Raw genomic sequence first — 15204 nt, forward strand, 5'->3', positions numbered from 1 at the left:
TGCTTTCAATATTTGTATATGAATTTCTAGTCATTGAAGTTTAGTCATTGAAATTCAGAGCTATTGACCTTTTTAAAATATTGTCTCATGTACATTGTGTAATTTACTTATGGTCCCCAACTAGCCACATAGGGATATCGGATGTCAAACCAAATTGTGCTACAAATTGATGATTACGTCGGTGCTGCCAACCCACAGAAAACTGTTATTGTACCTTTCATTCCGTGACATACTTTATCACCAAAATTATCCTAACTACAAATCCTACACTGTGTAGTAAATTCTGATACTAGAATAAATGTTTCTGACATAGGACATTGTCAAAACAAGAAGTTGCTTTTTAGGAGCAGTCTCTCTTTAACACAGCTCTTTATACTAGGGCTGACCCCATTTACTCGACTGGTCAATTGTTTGGTCGATAGGCTGTTGGTTAGTCGACAAAGATTTTTTGTTGTTGAGCAGTGGCAAATATATAAAAAAGATCCTACGGCACATGAGACACCTGCCTGATTTACACCTGTTTGAGTTGACTAATCCATTGTGGAGGCCGCGGGGATGGCACACCAGTTTCACCAGTAGTACATTTACCATTAATTACCATCATTTCTCATCTACAATGTTTGTTTGGTTACGGTAATTTCTATTAAAGCATTCAATATAGTATTATTACAGTCTTACCGTCAATCTTGAGGAGTGGACACGTTGTTTGCAGAGTGCACAACCTAGGCTACACTTGTGAGAATTTTTGGGGGTTTATTTAATTCCATGTACGAGTTGTCAATTTATTAATTGTCTTTAGTTTGGAGCGCTTCTGTCAATCTTGAGTAAGGACACTCACCTGGCTACGCATAGAAGTATGCCTAGGCTACTTGGCCTGTGCGCAAATGTAAGCTTATAAATGTGCCCATTTGGGGATCTGATACTATTTCTGATTATCTTAACTCACCATCACTGTGGAGCTTCTCAATGTCATGTTTTCTTCGCCTCAAACAAAGTCAGTTTTTACGTCTATTGAGAATGACAATAGCTCCTCAATGTAGCCTATTTAAAAAATCTTTCCAGCTCTCTCCCTTTCGATAACCACAACATGAAAGGGGGAAAAAATGTAATGCTCTGATTCGGTGGAAAAGGCCTAAAAAAGACCTATTGGATTACTTCTTATCCCTTGAGCAAATAGCCTACAGCTGTGTTTGTGTCAGGGTTGTGTGCGGAGAATATTCGGAGTCAAACGCAGGACACAGGTGTTGAGCGAAACCACAGTGTTTTACTCAAAATTAAGGCAAAATTCCACAAATGGAAATAAACAGATACATACACGTATCAACCACAACCACTAACGCACAAACAATCACGGACAAAACAGAAATGAAAGCCAGAGGGTTAAATAGGGAACATGATGGGGGAATTGAAACCAGGTGTGTATAATACAGACAAAACAAAACGAAACTGAAAAATGGATCGATGGTGACTAGAAAGCCGGTGACGTCGACCGCCGAACACCACCCGAACAAGGAGAAGGGCCGACTTCGGCGGAAGTCGTGACAGTTTGTCTGTCTGGAAACTTGCTAGCACTAGAATTTTCAGGCTAGACCAAGATAATAGTTAATACAATGTTTCAAGTTCCTTACAGCAGACAGTCCACGCAGAGCCAATGTGATTTATAGGATATTTATTTTTATCAGGATATTTACCCGTGGGCTGACATTTTTATTTATTTTTTTTGTGGGGAGGGGGTGCTTTATGTAGGCTATATTTACATGTTGGCAATGACAAGACAATTACTTTTAGATTTGTAGCATTTTCATTTAGATATAATTTTGATTAACCACATAAGATTGATTTAGAGATATGAAGACTATTATAAATTAAAAGAAAATTTGACAAAAATGTGCAAATGACAATTATAACTGGTACGCAGATCAGTAGAAATGGTACGATAACTTGGCACTCCAAAAGGAAAAGGTTGCCAACCACTGGTGTAGCCTATTACCAGCAACTTCAGGAGTGTAAGGCGCAGCAGCGTGAGGATCGATTGGTCGAAAGAACAGACAACTCTTGGTCGCCCAAACTTTTTTTTTGTCAGAGACAGCCCTACCTTATACTCCCTCTAGTTTGGTCTGGGAAAGCGAATGCTTTTTAGCAGCAACAAAAAACACTTACGGTAACAAGTGACACACATATATCTCTCCCACTTGACATGTATACACAGCGACGTGTATGAGAAAGAACACATTTGTGCGGGAAAATATGACAGACACTCTGGCACGGGAAAGCCGCCACAAATTAACTCCAAAATACAAGCAATGTTAAGAGTAGAGTGTTAAGGTGTGACAGCATCTTCTAAGCATTGTAATAATAGAATGTCATACCCCCTGTCAATGGTGGGTGTAGCTGGTTTATGGAAGTCAGGCGCAGGAGAGCAGAGATGAAGGGACAAAGCACTTTACTTAGGCAATCATAGTACAGAACGCAACCGCGTCACAACACAAATGCCCAAAGAAGAAGTAAGGCAGCACAAAGTACAAAACCCAAGTACAAAGTACCGGCTGCCACAAAGCACGGGTATAAAACAAAACCCGGGGCAAATCAGCCGGAAGCGTACCAACCTTGACAATAAATAATACCCCACACAGACATGGAGGGAACAGAGGGCTAAATACACATGTAAATTAGTAGGAGATGTAAACCAGGTGTGCAGGAAGACAAGACAAAACAAATGGAAAATGAAAGGTGGATCGGCGACGGCTAGAAGACCGGTGACGTCGACCACCGAACGCCGCCAAAACAAAGAAAGGAACCGACTTCGGCGGAAGTCGTGACACCGCCTCTATATCCTAAATCAAAATATTGCCTAAGATTCTACTACAGAATTTGCACAGCTTTGACATTTGAACCCACATGTGAGTAAAGGTTTGTAAAAATTCATTTATAATTTCCTTATCATTTAAAACGGGTTATTAACATGTGGAAATACTTTTATCTAGTTCATACTAGGGAATTGTCAGAACTATACTCTACTGTACAGTGATTTAGACATTTGCTCATTTGATAAGCATTCAGGGAGAAGCGCCAAATGTGCATTTGTAGTATTCCATAACACAAACAAATGATTACGTCAGTAATAGATGCACAACCAACACCCTGAGCACAAGATCTGAATCACATCTAGGTCATTCACACAAGGGCTGAGACTGCTCATATTTTGAAACCAAACGGTCTTCCTCTGAGAGCACCACTGTAGCCACACCCAATCCTTGACTGTGACCTTTTGCCTTGGGTGACTCAGATAAAGCCAGGATTATTACAACCAGCCATAAGAATAGACCCTTTACAAGGCATCCCTGTCTGGCACACGGTTGGGGATTAAAATAGACCCAGATTGAAGTATGTTCACCTCTCAGTTAACTAGACTCATTATGTGAGAGGTCTATTCTATGATACTGTGAACCAGCTGCACTGATCACCATCTGTCTGGGGATTCCAGGTCATCTAGGCCAGTGGTTCCCAACTGTGGGGCGTGGGATCGGGGGGGGGGCAACTTGCAATACTCTTGAAAGTTGTAATAGTAGAATGCAAGGTGCAATTTCAAAATTGGGTAGTGAATTATTAGTTTTCCACTTGTCATGTCAGTCATTGCATACCTAAGAGAGCTATTTTGTCAGAAATGTCCAGATCAACTAGCCCATGTCAACTAACATTTTTTAGCTAGGTTTTTTAGCCCATAGATTTTGTAGTAATGTTTGAGTGGTAGAAATGAACACTGCAGGGGAAAAAACCTTAGAAATGTTATCTTAGTAAATGTTTCACATTCAGTAGGTACGCATGCCTTTGGGAATAAGTATGCATGCCATTTCTGCTCACATACAGTAAGTACGCATGCCTTTAGGAATAAGTATGCATGCCATTTCTGCTCACATACAGTAAGTACACATGCCTTTAGGAATAAGTATTCATGCCATTTCTGCTAACTAATTTCAATGGATCCACTGAAGCTACACGACACACAACACATGAATTTAATTTGAACAACTGGAAGAAAGGAATTTAGTGTCTTTAATCATGCCCCTAGTAGGTCTCTGCCTGTAGCTAGTAAGTACAAAGACAGTGTGCTGTGGCCCAGAGATGAGCGACATCAGCAGAGAGGCTAATGACGTCTGTACTGGCAGTTGTATAACCCGAGCTGAACATTTTGTCTGTCACAGTTAGAAGGTTAAAGAGGGTGACATGAATACCAGACATACTCTCAAGAGTCATGTGCAACATAGTTCCACTGGGCATATGAAGCCACCACCAAGTACACCAAGGAATACTACAGTACTACTACAGCACACAGGATCACCAGGATTCTGTGCCTAATGACATACGGAACCACAAGCTACCTGACATATTTAGGTTATAATGTCAGGCCTTTTTACCTCTAGATTTGCATATCTGTATTTCCACCATAGGTTTAATCCGTTAAATGATTATGGGTTATCTGATAACAGAAATGCCTATTTTTTGCTTATATGACAAGCACTAAGCTGTACTAGGCAGGTAGCCTAGCAGTTAAGAGCATTGGGATAGTAACCGAAAGTTTGCTGGTTCGAGTCCCCAAGCCACCTAGGTGAATAATCTGTTGATGTGCCCTTGAGCAAGGCACTTAACCGTAATTGTTGCTGTTAGTCGCTCTAAATGACTCAAATGTCAAATGTAATCCATAGCATGATCCAATTGTGCTGTGTCATGCCTGTCAGGCCTATTCAACTGGGGTAATTGGCAGCACTTGATCTCATCTTTGTTATACACTGCTCAAAAAAATAAAAGGGAACACTTAAACACAATGTAACTCCAAGTCAATCACACTTCTGTGAAATCAAACTGTCCACTTAGGAAGCAACACTGATTGACAATAAATTTCACATGCTGTTGTGCAAATGGAATAGACAAAAGGTGGATATTATAGGCAATTAGCGAGACACCCCCAATAAAGGAGTGGTTCTGCAGGTGGTGACCACAGACCACTTCTCAGTTCCTATGCTTCCTGGCTGATGTTTTGGTCACTTTTGAATGCTGGCGGTGCTTTCACTCTAGTGGTAGCATGAGACGGAGTCTACAACCCACACAAGTGGCTCAGGTAGTGCAGCTCATCCAGGATGGCACATCAATGCGAGCTGTGGCAAGAAGGTTTGCTGTGTCTGTCAGCGTAGTGTCCAGAGCATGGAGGCGCTACCAGGAGACAGGCCAGTACATCAGGAGACGTGGAGGAGGCCGTAGGAGGGCAACAACCCAGCAGCAGGACCGCTACCTCCGCCTTAGTGCAAGGAGGAGCACTGCCAGAGCCCTGCAAAATGACCTCCAGCAGGCCACAAATGTGCATGTGTCAGCATATGGTCTCACAAGGGGTCTGAGGATCTCATCTCGGTACCTAATGGCAGTCAGGCTACCTCTGGCGAGCACATGGAGGGCTGTGCGGCCCCCCAAAGAAATGCCACCCCACACCATGACTGACCCACCGCCAAACCGGTCATGCTGGAGGATGTTGCAGGCAGCAGAACGTTCTCCACGGCGGCTCCAGACTCTGTCACATGTGCTCATGTGCTCAGTGTGAACCTGCTTTCATCTGTGAAGAGCACAGGGCGCCAGTGGCGAATTTGCCAATCTTGGTGTTCTCTGGCAAATGCCAAACGTCCTGCACGGTGTTGGGCTGTAAACACAACCCCCACCTGTGGACGTCGGGCCCTCATACCACCCTCATGGAGTCTGTTTCTGACCGTTTGAGCAGACACATGCACATTTGTGGCCTGCTGGAGGTCATTTTGCAGGGCTCTGGCAGTGCTCCTCCTTGCACAAAGGCGGAGGTAGCGGTCCTGCTGCTGGGTTGTTGCCCTCCTACGGCCTCCTCCACGTCTCCTGATGTACTGGCCTGTCTCCTGGTAGCGCCTCCATGCTCTGGACACTACGCTGACAGACACAGCAAACCTTCTTGCCACAGCTCGCATTGATGTGCCATCCTGGATGAGCTGCACTACCTGAGCCACTTGTGTGGGTTGTAGACTCCGTCTCATGCTACCACTAGAGTGAAAGCACCGCCAGCATTCAAAAGTGACCAAAACATCAGCCAGGAAGCATAGGAACTGAGAAGTGGTCTGTGGTCACCACCTGCAGAACCACTCCTTTATTGGGGGTGTCTCGCTAATTGCCTATAATATCCACGTTTTGTCTATTCCATTTGCACAACAGCATGTGAAATTTATTGTCAATCAGTGTTGCTTCCTAAGTGGACAGTTTGATTTCACAGAAGTGTGATTGACTTGGAGTTACATTGTGTTGTTTAAGTGTTCCCTTTATTTTTTTGAGCAGTGTACTTCATTTTCAAAAAAGGAGCGATGGGAATGATAAATAAATAATGTATTCCAGACGTGTTAACACTGACCTAATTATGTAACTGATCAATAGTTGTATCCTCAACCTATCCCAGCAGGGGACACCAAAATCTCAAGAATATAATTTGTATGACTGGTTACGAGTCAGTCATATTCTAATCCTGTTGGCAGATGCATTACACTTCACTGTCACTTCATTACAGTAGTTAAGTGTTAATTACTGCTCTTACATCCATTCCAATTATTTTCCAAAAGAAGGGCTTAGGGATCCCCTTCAAAAATTAATGAAATAAATATCCTCTTTGCTATAACAACGACTTCCCAGGAAACAAGTATTTGTTCACTGTATTATCAGTCACTGCCTGAGGACATAAGAGACAGGAAAATAACCATCAAATGCATGATGTTGGTGATGGGAGGCATTATTATGGTGATATTTAATGTGGCACAGTGCAGCTGACACTCATGTGACATGACATTTTCGGTGTCCCAAAAAAACAGCACAAACACAAGGTGACACAACACAACTGAAGAAGGGGCCCGCAAATAGATGCTTGCTGTAAAACAGTTGTGCACTGCCAGGGTGACTGCCTTTAATATTTTACATCAGTTACTAGAGATATAAGGAGGTTTAAATGTAGTCCAAATCACTAACTATTGACTTCTACTGGCCTGTGAAGCTATGCTAACCCCGGCTCCATCTTATCTCCCAAACCTCCTGTTCCCATACAAACTGACTAGACTGTTGAGGACTACAGATACCAGGCACCCCCAAATCAAACCATCGCAGCTTTGGAGTTAGATCCTTTTCTTCGGATTGGCTCTCAGACTGGGATTTCTCCCTGACCTGTCCATGACATAAAGGGTCAGGGCACAGTCTTTGTCTAACCTGTGTCTTTCTGATTGAATCAAGTCTGAATCCACTCTGAATCATTCTCTGAATGTGTTTCATAACCTTACACTTGGAGCTCTGCTATTTCTCTGCAAAGCAGTACAGGTTTGATTGGATTCTGTCCTGAGTTGCTGCCGAGTAGAATGCACTGCCTAATCAGAGCCACTGATGTAGGTCACTGTAAGATGGTTTAGATATCTGGCGCCTAGCTGCTGAACCTTAAGTAGAGACCTTGTGACCCAAAACTCAGAGGTCAGACAGAGGCTGAGTCAGTGAATAGAATATTGTCTGGTGAATAGAATATTGGCATACAGAACAAGAGACAGAGAGCTTTATATTCACATGCAGTAGGCTAAATCCTCACTGATTTCCCAGAATGCACCTTGACAGAGGAGTTCAACTGTGTTTCACAATGCTAACAGGTCAATTCACAAAATGAACATTTTCTTTGATATAAAACTGCCTTTAAAAAGAAAAACTCCAGCACACTGGTAAGCTTGTTGTTTCTCTTTAACAAAGACACCTAATAACACAATAATAGCAGTTGAACAAAAAAACTTTTGCGATACAGACACTCAGTTTCATTGAGAGAATACATAAAGAAGCATTCTCAGGTAAATCATGGAAATAGAAAATGGTGCAGTGCGATTCTCACTGCTCAAGGCTAAACTCATCTCCAGACTCCTAAAAAATAAACCTGTAGTCATGTTTCCTCTATATTTTGTGCAGTTGAAATTAATCAACATGAGTTGAACCTTCATGAAAGCTTTGAGGAGAGCCGACTGTCTTTCTTAAAAGGGACAGAGCACAAGCAAAGATGCCTTTCCTATTGCATGGACCTGCTCCATTTGTGGATGGCCAGTCACACAATGCAGCTCCAGCAATATTCTGACTAGTGTTCAGTCTAAGCTTGCAGGACATGGCCCAGTAACCTACTTTCCCTCCAGCAGGCTCTGTAACATCAGAGGCGTACATGTCATCAGTTACCTAACGTTCACACAGCAGGGTAAATCCATTTGAATTCAATCACTTTTTGACAGCATTCCTTTTAATTTAAACAAAACGTTCCATACATGTTTCCCCATGGAAGAAGTGGTCAGAAAGTGACTTTTTTACCTGAATGGCAAAACATTCAGGAGATAAAAGGTGCTCAGAGTTGACCCATTTGAATACCCTGCCATACAATGAGACATCAATGTCTTCATCGCAGGAAGAGATAAACGGTTACGTTTGATATCATTTAAAAACTTACCAATAGGGTTGTCAAACTATTTGTTAATTTCTTGAAAAAAATGTATTTTAGATAATTGACAATGTCAATAATGTACATTTTTCTTTAAAATAAATGATCAAATAGCTTGACAACCCTGTTTGTAAGTTTCTAAATGACATTAACCATGTCTATTTTCCAGTGATGAAGACATGGTTGTCTCACGGTATGGTGGTGTCACAAACATCGTAGTGAGGAGACCAAGGCGCAGCGTGATTAGAATACATTCTTCCTTTTAATAATGAAGAACACTTAACAATACAAAATAACAAAACAAACGTGAACGCTATAACACTGAGTGCAAACATGCAACATCACATAGACAATCACCCACCAACCAAACTGGAAAATGGCAACCTAAATAGGATCCCCAATCAGAGACAACGATAAACAGCTGCCTCTGATTGGGAACCAATCTAGGCCACCATAGACCTACATAATGCCTAGACTACACACACACACCTAGACAAGACAAAAACACACATACCACTGTAACGGCTGTCTAATTCCTCCTCCTCGAATGAGAAGGAGTAAGGGTCGGACCAAAACGCAGCGTTGTAGGCAGACATGATGAATTTATTCAAACAAGACGAAAAACACGAAGAACACTTGAATAGATTTACAAAACAACAAAACGACGTAGACAGACCTGAACATGAGAACTTACAATATAACACGAAGAATGCACGAACAGGAACAGACTAACCAAACGAACGAAAAAGTCCCGTGTGGTGCGACAGACACAGACACAGGAACAATCACCCACAAACAAACAGTGAGAACAGCCTACCTTAATATGGTTCTCAATCAGAGGAAACGTAAAACACCTGTCCCTGATTGAGAACCATATCAGGCCAATAGACAAATAACCTAAACATAGAAACACATAACATAGAATGCCCACCCCAACTCACGCCCTGACCAACTAAACACATACAAAAACAAGGAAAACAGGTCAGGAACGTGACAACCACCCTCGTCACACCCTGACCTAACCAAAATAATAAAGAAAACAAAGATAACTAAGGTCAGGGCGTGACAGGTGAGGTATGCAAAATATATCTACTTTGAGGACCTTTATCTCTTGAATGTTTTGGCATTCAGGTCCAAAAAGTCACTTTCTGAGCACTCTACAATGGGCAAATACATGTATGTATGGAAGGTTTTTTTCAAATCAAATGGGGTGCAGTCAAAAATGGGTGGATTTCACCAGCATTTTTTCAGGCAAAGAGACGTGAAAACCCTCTACATCATAAGGAGGGGTCAGAGACCCCACTTCCTCTCTGAACGCACTTCCAATAAAATAAAAGAATGTCAATGAGGTATGTGAAAGCAAAGGTTATAGCATCACCTCCTTAACAGAGCTTGCTGCATCTACTTTAGCTATAAACTCAAATGAAGGCTTGTTGTTTATTTTCAACCTTTATCACCAGGGCTTGAACTGACCCTCTATACTACTGCCATGACACAGCTTTGCTAGGAAGACCTCATAGTTGAGCCAAACAGTCAGAGTGAAAGGGCAGTGGTATCCATAAAAAATAAAGGAATTGGATGGTAAGAGCATGAAATACAGGGAGAAACAGATACCGGTAGATAGAAATGTGCAGATGAGAGAGGAAAAGGAGATGGTAGCCAGTTGAGGGCTGACAGCGTATCTCTTGCGTTAAAAGTCTAGCTCAAGCAGGTTGGTTCAGTAAAACACCCTTACCTCACCACCATTACTTCACCTCACCTCAATGTGGCTTCCACAAGTCTGACCACATGGAACCACCCACATCACAGACCGGATTAACATGAGTAAAACATAGGCTAACAATCAATGTTCCGTCAAAAAATGTTTTGCCACTGAGCAAATGTCTGGTCTGCAGAGCGCAAACTTGAACGTTGTGACAATTCTGTGCAACTTCTGGCACGTTTACTGTGAACACTGAGGCTCTATCTGCTTTAAGTTACAGTACAGTTATAACAGTGGCCAAGTAGGCTGCTGTGGCTATTTCATCATAATGTAGGCCTACCAGAGTGGTCTACCATCAAACACAATGGAGAAAATGCATCCCATAACATTTTAACATGGAAATAGTTGTTCTATCATACAGCCTACAGTAGCAGACAATGTGTGGTGTTAAATGTAGGCCTACATTCCGTGAAATTTTGAAAAGAATATGCAGGGTTTGACATTAACCTGTTTACCCACTTGTCCTTTAGACAAGAAGTTGACTGAAAATGTGTTGTTTGATGCAAGAAAACACTTTACAAAATAAAGTTCATTATTATTCCCATACCATTATTACAGAGAATCAGACAAATTATGCTACCCTCTGCCTATTGGCTACTTAGCTTAGTCAAGCCTGTCTCAAAATACAACACCGCCCCTTAAGACAGAAATAATTATCTTTACCTGACTCACTTTTCAAAGATGGCTAGAAATGCACACGCTTTGTGCTCTTGTAGGAAACAACCACTCCCGCATTGCTGACTAGAAATTAGCTATAACTGGTTAATAACTCACTTACTAGCAAAGAATATGAACAGATGTGCACACGTGGCTACATGCAATGCACGTCTACTCGTGACCACTCATGCTGTAAACACAGTCCAGTTCAAACTAAACGGCACAGATCCATATATGGCAATAGTCTATTTGCATATAGAGATACTGAAGCTCTGATTGGTATTGCCACGCTGGTCTGTAGAGTACGGGCTGAGTTGTGCCTGTCACTGCAATAGAATCTTACTCCGGTGTGTTCTGCCTACTGTACAAGAAAATCTCTTGCATAGTTTGTTTTGTTTCGGTATGTTGCAGTGAAAGTGGCTAATATTAGCAATTCCCCCAGTAGAGGGAAACGTTGATAGTGTTAACTAAAGGGGAAAACTAGAAAGTTGAAGTTCAATCTTCTGCTTCTCTATGTGGCCTGATATTTATTTTGTGCTGCAGTCCTGCGCCCGCGAGCAGCTTAGAGGGAACATAATCAAGGCAAATGGAAACTTGAATATTTAATGACTTTAAAATAATGGTTCACATCATTGCAGTGTGTTGCAGTAATGAAACGATGACCGCAAACCTTTTGCCATCAAAAATTGAATGTGGTTTGATTGAAGGAGTACTATCCATATCCGTGCAGCCGAAAGGATTACAGACTGAATTAGGCCAATGTTTCAAATGGTTTGAATATTCATTTTTTGAAGGAAGGGCATGATGCATGTCTTTGATTGCCTCATAAGAAGACTCCCATATACTAGTCACAAAAATACATTTTACTAGTATTATTTTACAAAAAATGACTGAAATGATGTGCAGAGCATATTTTTTTCTGATGTACTGTTACCTCTGCTTTGTATTGTGTGACACCGTCTGTCTTATGTAGGCCTATGTGACTGTAACTGTACCTCCTGCTGAGTTGATTGTGTAGTCTAACCTGTACAAAATAACATCCTCAGGGGATAATAAAGTATTCTATCATATTCTGCTCTGCTCTATTGTAGCCTACTTTCATTTATCTTATAGAAAAATGTAGGACATAGTTTCCTAAGGTTGCCTTATATGAACTATTTCAGATAGTCTGATATTCAAGAAATTGAGGAGGCCCAATTAACATCATCAATCATACCACGCAATCAAAGCCCTACATAAGGTTGAACAGCTTTCGTTGCTGCACAGCAAGGGTTAGATAGTTTTCCTTTTAATAAATAAATCTGGGGCATGACGTCACTGCAATCGGCTCATGCTTCTTCTTGAGTCATGAGTTACATAAGAGCAGATTTCTATTTTAGTGATTAACCTACATAACTTTGATTTTTGTTAGGCCTGCTCTGCTGACTGTGTGCTCACTGTCATCCTTTCAGAATAAAAGAAATTGATATAGGACCAAAACTACAATTCCCTGGACCATGGTCTGTCTCAGATAGCATAGGATAGCGCCTACTGTATTTCAAAGTAGGCTACAGGCTATTCAACAATCAACACATATAAAACGTGCAGTCTTTTATCATTCCTAAATATTGGAAGAAAAATATATACATCAGTTGGTCTAGTAGCCTGTCAAGTTAGGTTATCTTATAGAAATAATTAAATCACCTGGAAGTTCCTTTCGGACAAATGCACGAATATAAAACCAGTATAGGCTCAAGAGAGAAACATAAAACAATAGGCAGGCCTAGGCTACTAAACATGTATAGCAACATACCGGTAGACTATTATTCACAGACATATCAGTGGAACTTCAACGTTCGATTACGCGTAGCCAGATGTCACTCACTCCACTAAATGTAGGTTACGCTTGAACTTGCTGTAAGTGACTAAAAGTCATGCATGAACTTACCTCATGTAAAGCAGTAACGAGGGGTCGATTCCAATATGAAAGGCGCATCCGTGAAATACAAAACGGCTTTTACACTGCTCTTCCTACCATGCAATAGTGTTATGTAACTGGCACCATTTCTGTGGGCAAGACATCGAAGTGTTCTCTGTGCTGGTTTTCATTTTCCAACCCACACACCTCACAATTTACATCACCAGCCTTCGTCGCACCTTAAAAGGAGATAAAGGGTGTGACCAAATCAAGCGCGTTGTATCCGGATTCGCTACAGTTGGGGAGGGAAGCACCCAGCACCGCAAGTGATACTAAGTTTCAATGAGGGAGGAGCGGCGTTCACAAATCGAATATTAGCCTAATCATGTTGTCAATAAAGCAGCATGGTGCATCGTCCAGAAATATACATCTCTTTTCCATCAAATATATTTTCAAATGTTCAAACTAGTTTTTATTGGGAAGGCAGATAAAGCGTTTTTATCAAAGGCAATAACTTTAGCGTCTGAAAACACAGAATTGTACATTACACCACGTGCGTAATCTAGCCTAGGCTACTTCACTTGTGTTTTGAGCCGATATCGCTGTGGGTTTTGAAGAGGTTACCTGGCTGGTTCCAAAACGAATGCAATCACTTTTCACCCGAAACAAACTCCTCCAACCGTGGTAACCCGGACCAGATAATCGAATCCCCTCATTGCCATAGAAACGTAGCCCGCTAATGTCATCGCGTAAAATTATGGACGACATTGACCGTATTCGAGAGGATCAACCCGGAAATGTATCATGGGTAAATTGTGACTGACTGATCTACAACGGGTAATAATTTTTATTTATGATGCAAGATGATTTGTAGATCAGTCAGTCGGCAGTTACATGCAGTCGTTTTGATGCTCTCGAACACGACCATTCACTATATATTCGTTCACGTACTAATCGGAATTAGGAAACTCGGAAATTAACGATTTGCTCATTTATTGAACAATAAACATTAGTAAATCAGAATGTCCGAGTTTCCTAGTTCCGATTAGCACGTGAACGCGGCATCAGACAATTAATTCGTACTAGGCTATCAACCGAGGTAATCTGCTGCTGCAGTTTCTAATTTATGCAACATGCCAAGTCGTATGACGTGTGTTCAGCAACTTATTTGGTTACACAACAACCATTAATTCATCAAATGAAGGGCTACTACCACTTGCTTCCTTCACTGAATGGACTGTGATATTGCGTCACTACCCTGACAGACTTTGCTTTTTATGTCAATAACTATTAAGCCTTACCATTGGCCTATTGGCATATGGCGCAAATAGCCTACTATGCTAGAGTTCAAAGTAGCCCACTATAGTTGGATTAAACAGGTGGGCTGAAACTGGGTCATCCTGGACTTTTTACGGTCTCTATACAGAACAGATAAAGGCCACACAGTACCAAACCCAACTCAATGCAATTACATGATTGAAAATACGTATGACTTTTGTATTTAGAATGATTTAGAAATGCTATGAGACTTTCACATTATCTAAATCACTGAAATATTAAAATGTCTAAAATCCACATGACATCATGATTTCAAAATGTACATCCACAGGTAGAAAACACATTAACAGCTGAATTTCAAAACCTAATCAAATGTTATTTGTCACATGTGCCGAATAAAACAGGTGTAGACCTTATAGTGAAATGCCTACTTACAAGCCCTTAACCAACAGTGCTTTATGTTAAGAAAAAAATAGAAAGTAAAAGTAACAAATAATTAAACAGCAGCAGTAAAATAACAACAGCGAGGCTATATACAGGGTGTACCGGTACAGAGTCAATGTGCGGCGGCACCGGTTAGTCGAGGTAATATGTACATGTAGGTAGAGTTAAAGTGACGATGAATAGATAATAAACAGAGAGTAGCAGCAGCGTAAAAGAGGGTTCTGGGTAGCCATTTGATCAGCTGTCTTATGGCTTGGGGGTAGCAGCTGTTAAGAAGCCTTTTGGACCTAGACTTGGTGCTCCGGTACCGCTTGCCGTGCGGTAGCAGAGAGAACAGTCTATGACGAGGGTGGCTGTAGTCTTTGACAATTTTTAGGGAATTACTTTGACACCCCCTGGTATAGAGGTCCTGGATGGCATGAAGATTGGCCCCAGTGATATACTGGGTCGTAAGCACTACCCTCTGTAGTGCCTTGCGGTCAGAGGCCGAGCAGTTGCCATACCAGGGAGTGATGCAACCAGTCAGGATGCTCTCGATGGTGCAGCTGTAGAACCTTTTGAGGATCTGAGGACCCATGCCAAATCTTTTCAGTCTCCTGAGGGGGATTAAGCTTTGTTGTGCCCTCTTCACAACTGTCTTACTGTGTTTGGACCATGATAGCTTGT

General features: G+C 41.5%; 1 protein-coding gene across 3 annotated transcripts in view; it reads right to left on the bottom strand.

Annotated features, from left to right (window-relative positions):
- The window catches only part of LOC120057186 (neuronal PAS domain-containing protein 2-like), an 81415-nt gene extending 68435 nt beyond the window's left edge, over window positions 1-12980 (bottom strand). For all 3 annotated transcript variants that reach the window (XM_039005668.1, XM_039005669.1, XM_039005665.1), the window contains exon 1: window positions 12847-12980. The gene's annotated coding sequence lies outside the window, so the exon portion shown is untranslated. The remainder of the gene's footprint in view (window positions 1-12846) is intronic.
- Window positions 12981-15204: the final 2224 nt, after the last annotated feature.

Source organism: Salvelinus namaycush, chromosome 12, assembly GCF_016432855.1.
Source record: "Salvelinus namaycush isolate Seneca chromosome 12, SaNama_1.0, whole genome shotgun sequence".
NCBI lineage: Eukaryota > Metazoa > Chordata > Actinopteri > Salmoniformes > Salmonidae > Salvelinus > Salvelinus namaycush.